General features: G+C 46.3%; 1 pseudogene across 1 annotated transcript; it reads left to right on the forward strand.

Moving 5' to 3' along the window:
- Positions 1–2,111: 2,111 nt before the first annotated feature.
- On the forward strand, positions 2,112–3,617 carry LOC309826932 (MSL complex subunit 3B-like; annotated as a pseudogene). Its single transcript has 2 exons — positions 2,112–2,421; positions 2,721–3,617. The product of its transcript is annotated as an MSL complex subunit 3B-like (transcript).
- Positions 3,618–7,324: the final 3,707 nt, after the last annotated feature.

Consider the following 7,324-nt stretch of genomic DNA (forward strand, 5'->3'; position numbering starts at 1 on the left):
CTTTCAACCTACTGCACTTGCGCTGTTGTCCACCGGGTGCGACTGCCACGGCCGAATCCTGCATCTGGACTTGGGCGGCGGATGGGACCTTACATGGGTGAGTCCCTTGCCTTCCCCCCAGTCTCTGTCATGCCCCTTTCATTGCCTTCATAGCACTTGGTCATAGTTTGTCATTTTAAAACTTCTCTATTGTCTGTTTTCCCAATTTGCCTGTAAGTTCTGGGTCTGTTTTGTTCACCACTGTATTCCTAGAGCGCTGGTAGTACCAAACACTGTCAGCCATATTTTCCTGAATGAATGAGTGAAGCGTGAATACGATGAATGATTCGAGTTGTCTTTGTCTTCTTGCCACCTGTGCTATTGCTGATTTGGGGGCAGCCGTGAAGCTCATGGCGACAAGACTCCATTCCCTGCATTGGTTTCATCTTGCCCCCCCCTCTTGGGGAGGAGCTAAAGGTCTTTGTGCCATCCCACCCCACCTGCTCCTTCCTTAGAGACCTGGGTTCAGGGCACGCTCAGCCTAGATTCCTTCCTGATGCGTCTCTGGCCTCTCTTCAAGTCTTCGCAGACCTTTCGCTGCCTGACACGTCGTCCTCTTGCATCATTCTTCGCTCCAGTTCTTGCTGCCGGCCGGTCTGCTTGCCCCAGTTTGCTGTTTCCCTCTGTGTCCTCCCTCTGTCACCGCCCCTTGTAAAGGCCAGTGAACCATAAGGGAATATTCAGGTCCATACTCTGTCCATCCCTCTGTCCCATTCTTCATCCCCACTTTTTCATTCTCTTGAGAAGCTTGACATGTCCCAAGACACTGATGATCAGAATCATCGCTACAAAAAACCGTGGTGGTGGTACCGTCACCCCCGTCTGCATTCCCAGTTATGTTTTTTTTTTAAGAGTCATTTTCTGGGGTAGGAAGAGAAGCCAAAATGCATAGGAATAACTCAGCCAGGAGAACTGAGAAGATGGATGTGGAGAGAGAAAGATGTGTAACAAGGAGGGGTCTTTCAGATGGCTTCCAAGTCTCTAGAGGATTATTGTGTGGACACAACGGCTTTTTATACCTGCTATTTGACATCTTAACAGAAATCTGACCTATAAAACCTACAGCATGAATGACTTGAATGAGAGGAACAGGATCTCTTGCCAGTGAGAATGCTCACCAGGAATGAGTAAGGGAAACTGAGGACACATCGGGGACCCCAGACTGTCGAGTATAGGCAGTGTGTGGCCTGGTGCAAAGCACGCACTAAATGGCCAACCAAGGCCTTGAGCAGCCTGCCTTGTAATGTCTCAGGCGACGCCTGGCCTGGTTTGATGGGACACCTCATTATCTCCTGACTGAAGTTGAGTTTGCCTGGGTCACGGGGTGCAGGACTCCTGGGCCCGAGAGAGGTTTTGTTCTGTAACAAGGGCTTCCACAGAGCCTACATCGAGGAAACTCTGGTCTGCAGAAGACCCCGATGCAGAGAAAAGTCGATTCTACATTCAACTTAAACTTCACCTATGTTAATTTGGCAGTATCGTAAACAAAAACCTGGAATGTAGAATTACTCCACAAGTCCCCCACCGCCCGCGCTCCGCCCACCCCAGAGCCTCGCCCTCCACCACGATGAGCAAACGAGTGGCAGCGAGGGCATGAAATTTAAATTCCACTCAGGGGAGGAAGTGCTGTGCTTCGAGCCTGACCCCACCAAGGCGCGAGTGCTGGATGGCTGCCAAGATGGTCGATGTTATTGTTGGGAAAGTTGAAAAAGGCAGAACGATCCCGGAATATCTGATCCATTTTAATGTTGGAACAGAAGCTGGGATAGATGGGCAGCTGAAGATCATGTCCTTCGTGACACCGACGAAGATCAGAGATTGCAGCGTAAATTGGCAAGAAAAGCTGTAACCCGCCTGAGAAGCACAGGAAGAGAGAGGAAGGGCTGCAGGCTGCCTGGTGTGGACTCTCTTAAAAAGCCTCCCTGCTGAAGAAAAAATGAAAAGTTGAAAACTCAGTCAGCAGTTCCTCTGATGACAGTAGTGAAGAAAAAGATGAAGAAATAAGTGAAGAAAGTGATATTGAAGAAAAGACTGAAGTGAAGGAAGAACCAGAGCTGCACGCAAAAAAGGAAATGGAAGAAAGAACAAAACTATAGAAACCCCTGAAGTTCTGAAGAAGAAGCTTGAGGACGATCGTTACTATATCAACAGGAGGAAACGGTTAGTGAAACTTCCGTGCCAGACCAACATCATAACTATTTTGGAATCGTACGTGAAGCATTTTGCTATCAATGCAGCCTTTTCAGCCAATGAGAGGCCTCGTCACTATTATGCTATGCCACACGCCAACATGAATGTGCAATATATCCCAGCAGAAAAGAACGTTGACCTTTGTAAGGAGATTGTAGATGGATTAAGAATAACCTTTGAGGGGCTTCCCTGGTGGTGCAGTGGTTAAGAATCCGCCTGCCAATGCAGGGGACATGGGTTCAAGCCCTGGTCCGGGAAGATCCCACATGCCACGGAACAACTAAGCCCATGCGCCACAACTACTGATCCCGCGCTCCGCAACAAGAGAAGCCACCGCAGTGAGAAGCCTGCGCACTGCAATGAAGAGTAGCCCCCACTCACAGCGACTAGAGAAAGCCCGCGTGCAGCAACGAAGACCCAACACAGCCAGAAATCAATAAATAAAATAATTAAAAAATATATATATTTAAAAAAACAAAACAAAACAAAAGAATAACTTCCGATTACACTCTCCCGTTGGTTTTGCTCTATCCATATGAACAAGTTCAGTATAAAAAGGTGACTTCATCCAAATTTTTTCTTCCGATTCAGGAAGGTACCACAAACACTAACGGGAACCAGGACGATGTCTCTCCAAGCCCACCTTTGTTGAATCCATCCACACCACAGTCCACAGAGAGTCAGCGAACCACAGGCGAACCGGCCACCCCCAAAAGGCGCAAAGCCGAGCCGGAAGCCTTGCAGTCTCGGAGGCGGTCCACACGCCACTTTGCCAATCGCGACAGGCTGAGAGCAGCGCCTCGCCTCAGCCCAAGCGCCGGCAGCAGGACACGTCTGCCAGCATGCCCAGGCTGTGCCTGCACCTGGAAGAGAAGACACCTGTTCGTAGCAGATCATCCTCACCTGGAAGAGAAGACACCTGTTCGCAGCAGATCATCCTCACCTGGAAGAGAAGACGCCTGTTCGCAGCAGATCATCCTCACCTGGAAGAGAAGACACCTGTTCGCAGCAGATCATCCTCACCTGTTCCTCTGACCCCGCGCAAGGAAGGGAGTGCGGTGTGTGCTGGCTTTGAAGGCGGAAGAACTAATGAAATAAATGAGGTCCTCTCCTGGAAACTTGTACCCGACAGTTACCCCCCAGGGGACCAGCCACCCCCACCCTCTTACGTTTATGGGGCACAACCCTTGCTGCGATCGTTTGTGAAACTTCCAGAAATCCTTGGAAAGATGTCCTCTTCTGAGAAGAATCTGAAGGCTTTACTGAAGCACTTTGATCGCTTTCTGAGGTTTTTAGCAGAATACCATGATGACTTTTTCGCAGAGTCTACCTATGTTGCTGCCTGTGAGGCGCACGACAGCACGAAGAACCCCAGGGCAATTTATTAAGGCTTTGATGGTTCTGGAAGAACAGCTTCTCTATCTAGCTTTGCGCTCTCGGTTCCCAGTAAAGAACGAGGGAGTTGGTGGGCCTTCCTTAGAGGCAGAGCCAATGCGACACCCCCTTTGGGGCAGGTGTGGCAGAGGTGGGCCCGTTTGTTTGAGCTGCTTACCTACCGTAGTTATTTCTGTTAAGGATTACTTCCTAGGTGCCTGAACGGCCTCCAGCATCTGACCCTTGCCACGGTACCTGTCATCTGTGACGGTGGGAAAAGAGCAGTTGTGTTCACAGTGAAATGTTCACCAAAGTGTGTGTAGGTTGGGCTGTCTCAGTAGACGGAGTTACTTGTTAGCAATAACCGCATTTTTTAGTTATTTGTTAGCATTAAACAAAATTGTTTTGCAAACCGTTTTCATTCTTGTGATGAGCTGAGCAATAAAACATTAGTTGTGCTTGGAAACTGAAAAGTCGTCCCAGAATATTTTAGAGGGAGTGGATATTGATGGCAAAAGAAAATTTGCAGCTGTACGTGTGCTTGTTACAGTTCCTTTCCTATAAAACCTTATTTTTGGTGATTTAAATAAAGCATTGCCTGAACGTTAAAAAAAAAAAAATTACTCGACAAGTACAGTGGGTTCTAAAACGTACTCCAGGGGGCTTGTCCCGAACCGTTGGCTCCAGTTTGCCGAGTTGGAGTCTGGGGGGCCGTGGCTCAGAGTCTTGAATGAACATGAAGGGACAGGCACGCATCGTGAACAAAGAGGGGGCACCAGTCATCGACGCTGAGAGGGGATGTGAGACCGTAACCAGGGAGAGGAAAGTCTAAGGGTGAAAAGTCCAGAAGACAGGAGAGAGGTTGTCAGGAGGAAGACAAGATGGGTTGGGGGGAGGGTATAAATAGGAGGTCCGTTTGGAAAGGATGCTGGCTAGTGTGAGGTGGAGTGAAGCCTGCTGCACAGAATGCAGTATTCCTGACTCCAGGGTCATCCCTGAATTAACTCTTTCACCTCTGATTTCAGGACTTCAGATGTTTTAGAACATTGGACCTCCGGATGAGATGTCATGGAAACCTATCGGGTAAGAAAGATACTGCTTTCTGGGTGGCAGTGATGGTGAATGAAACATAAAATGGGCCCATGCGTTGAATTCCTCATTATTGCTCATGCATCTGTAACACCCACAGGATGTGACACACATCAGTATGGGGCCGGGTAGGGTGAGATCACAATCGGAGAAGTGGTAAGTGGAGGGCCAGCAGCCCCCTGAAAGCCTGACGGTCGTGGATTCCCCGTGAGTGACAGAGCACTCAGGGCTGGACCTCTGACTCGTTCCACAGTAATGGCTGAGACCCAAGTTAGATCCTTTCTTTGAGAAAAGGGACACCCTCCCTGTTTCCTCCCCATCACTGTCTCTTACTCATCACTGATGGTCAACAGCCCATCATGGGAATTTATTCTTTAGTACATTCCTTTATTCACCATTTATTAAATACTCCCCCTGTTTGCAGACCTAAGCAATAGACTTTGAATCCTGTGTTCAGAGATCGGTGTGGCGCTGTTTGAAAACTGGGAAGATTTCACGTTTGGCATTTTAATGGCTGTAAATGAGTAGGTATTGGAGTTAGAAGACTCTGGGTTCAAATCCCAGCTGTACATTTATTACCTATGTGACTTGGGGTGGAGATCCTTAAATATCTTGAGTCTCGGTTTTTATCACCTGTGATACGGAGATGGCAACCTTCACAGTCGTTGTGCGGTGTAGGAACCAGTACGTGGTGGGCACTCAGTGAATGAGGTCTAACCGTTCACAGCCCCTGATCTACAAGGCTGTAATCAAAAATGCTTTGACAACTGAAAGTTCTTTTCTAATTTTGGGTCAAACTAACTAGGTAGTGAAACCTGATCTGAACTTACTTGAGGCCATTTATTGCCTTTATTTATTCCATTTAGTGTGCATATTCGTGTATTTTGCTGCAGAAATAGTAGCGTATTTCATTACAGGGTGTACCCAGACCCTTCTGGGATTGGATTCTGAAACACATCTGGTCTCATCCTATCTTTCTGATAAGAAATTGTCAGGCCATGCTTGCCCCCTTACCAGCTATTAAAGTCTGTAATGCACACATTCAAATAATCATGAAAGAAAACGTGAGTTTCCATTTGGCAAGACTTGACTTCTCAGGATTAGGAATGAAAACCCAACAGATGTACTCATGCGTTTGTTTAACCAAAATTTATGAAGTCCTTACACTTTGTAAGACACGTTGCAGCGGGGTGTTGTGAGGGCTATAAAGATGAAAAGAGAGGCCTGCCACTGAGAAATGAGGAATCTAGTGTTTGGGACGAGACTGGCACAAGAAAAATTATCACGCAAGGCGGAACATGCTAACTTCCCTCGTTGAGAATTCCCGACAGGACAAGTTCACATCTGGATAGAGGATGAAGCTTCATAAAGGAGAGACATTGAAGTGTGGGTAAGAATCTTCCAGGCAGAGATGGCAGGACAGGGTATTCTGAGCATAGGGAAGAGTAAGGAAAGGGTGTGCAGGCAGAGGGTGGATTTAATATTTGGAGAATAGCGAGTGGTCCAGCTTGGTGGAAGCACAAATCATGCAGTAAGAAGGAGGTGAATGTTAGGCTGGAGGGGTAGATGGGTGGAGCTGTAGAAAGCTGGGATTACCAGGGAGAGTTTGTGCTTGATTTATAGACAAGGGAGGGAATAGATGTTGTTTAAAAACATTTTTTTTCTGATACTGAAATAATATGTGTTCAAATAAAAAGAATTTGAAAAACAAGCTATATATACATATGAAAACATTTAAATGCCTATAATCCACACCTAGAGATAGCCATTGTTAATATTTTTTTTGTTTTAACATCTTTTTTGGAGTATAATTGCTTTACAATGTTGTGTTAGTTTCTGCTGTATAACAAAGTGAATCAGCTATACATATACATATATCCCCATATCCCCTCATTGTTAATATTTTAAAATGTGTCCTTGTAGTCTTTTTCTGTATGAAAGTAGATGACGTTGAAAGTAATGTATAAATGGAATAACATTGCCTCAGATTATTAAAAAAAAACAGCCTATGGACATAATACTTTAGAAAAATAAATATAACAGCAGGATATGGATAGGTTGGATCCAATACAGAAATGTACAAATACATATACAGAAATGTACAAATAAGAAAACCATTAAGAATGCTGTTGTGATGATTAAGAGGAAGTGAATCCTTGAACCTAATTGGTGGCTATGAAAAAAGGAAGGGAACAGGATGAGAAAAAGTATATTTCTAAGGATAACAATTCCAAGTGGTTTAGAAGAAAGAAGGAGAACTCAGAAATACCTCCCAGGGACTTCCCTGGTGGCACAGTGGTTAAGAATTCGTCTGCCAATGCAGGGAACGCAGGTTCAACTCCTGGCCCAGGAAGATCCCACATGCCGTGGAGCACTAAGCCCGTGCGCCACAACTACTGAGCCTGTGTGCCTAGAGCCCGTGCTCTACAACAAGAGAAGCCACTGCAGTGAGAAGCTCGCATACTGCAACGAAGAGTAGCCCCCGCTCGCCACAACTAGAGAAAGCCTGTGCGCAGCAACGAAGACCCAACACAGCCAAAAATAAATAAAATAAATTTAGAAAAACAAAACAAAGCAACAACAACAAAAGAAATACCTCCCAGGTTTCAAGCCTGGATAACTGGGGGTTAGG

Source organism: Grampus griseus, assembly GCF_964374135.1.
Source record: "Grampus griseus genome assembly, chromosome: 9".
Classification (NCBI taxonomy): Eukaryota; Metazoa; Chordata; class Mammalia; order Artiodactyla; family Delphinidae; genus Grampus; species Grampus griseus.